The sequence below is a fragment of the Clytia hemisphaerica genome, unplaced genomic scaffold (genome assembly GCF_902728285.1).
Source record: "Clytia hemisphaerica strain Z4C2 unplaced genomic scaffold, Clytia hemisphaerica genome assembly, whole genome shotgun sequence".
Classification (NCBI taxonomy): domain Eukaryota; kingdom Metazoa; phylum Cnidaria; class Hydrozoa; order Leptothecata; family Clytiidae; genus Clytia; species Clytia hemisphaerica.
This window is the reverse complement of record NW_027104247.1, coordinates 356,141-356,914: the sequence shown is the minus strand read 5'-3', so window position 1 is coordinate 356,914 and position 774 is coordinate 356,141. Positions and strand designations below refer to the sequence as shown.

General features: G+C 40.8%; 1 protein-coding gene across 1 annotated transcript in view; it reads right to left on the bottom strand.

Annotated features, from left to right (window-relative positions):
* The window catches only part of LOC136816350 (potassium voltage-gated channel subfamily KQT member 1-like), a 60,773-nt gene extending 60,289 nt beyond the window's left edge, over positions 1-484 (bottom strand). The window contains exon 1 of the mRNA XM_067072669.1: positions 1-484. This exon is cut by the window's left edge and continues 763 nt beyond it. The gene's annotated coding sequence lies outside the window, so the exon portion shown is untranslated.
* Between the last annotated feature and the right edge of the window lie 290 nt (positions 485-774).

Here is a 774-nt window from a genome sequence, read left to right as displayed (position 1 = left end):
CCTCTTTTCAGATACGCAGCGTGGCTTCCTCAGAAGACGCTCCACTGTTACCCAGCTTTTAAATTATATTGATAAGTGCTGTAAAATTATATCTGATGGAAAAGTCTACAGACTGCATTCGATACTGTGCCTCATAGGCAGTCTTAGCAAGAAGTTAGAAGATTACAGTATAGTCGGTTCATTAAAGAATTAGATTTCATCGTTTCTAAGTGGAAGAAAGCAGTTAGTTAAGGTGAACCAATCAAAATCAAAAATTGACAGAGTCATGAATGGAATTCCACAAGGGAGGGGTTTAAGACCACTGCTTAGTGTCTTGTACATAAATGATCTGAAACAAGACTAGTTCAAACGTGTCGCAACTTTTCGTCTAGCGTAAGACTTAAAATGCTTGATCTACCAACACTGGAATTTCGAAGATAGCTCTGTGATATGGTTCAGGTCTACAAACACCTCCACTTTTATGATAAAGCAAAATTACCGGACAAATTGACTAGTCGAACACGCCCAAACCGAAGACACGCTCACGAACTCGCACCAAACTTCGCGAATGACGGCTTCAACGGACCACACACGAAATCCTTTTACTACAGGTGTGTATCAATCTGGAACAAGCTACCAAGTGATGTTGTTTCAGCAGATTCCATCGGGATTCCATCAAAGAAAAACTTAACGATGCATGGAAAACCCATGGCTTGAAATACGACACAAATGCCTCGGTTAGAGGCCCACTGTGAGCCTAACTTGTAATCTCTATAATCATCACCTCAACAACAG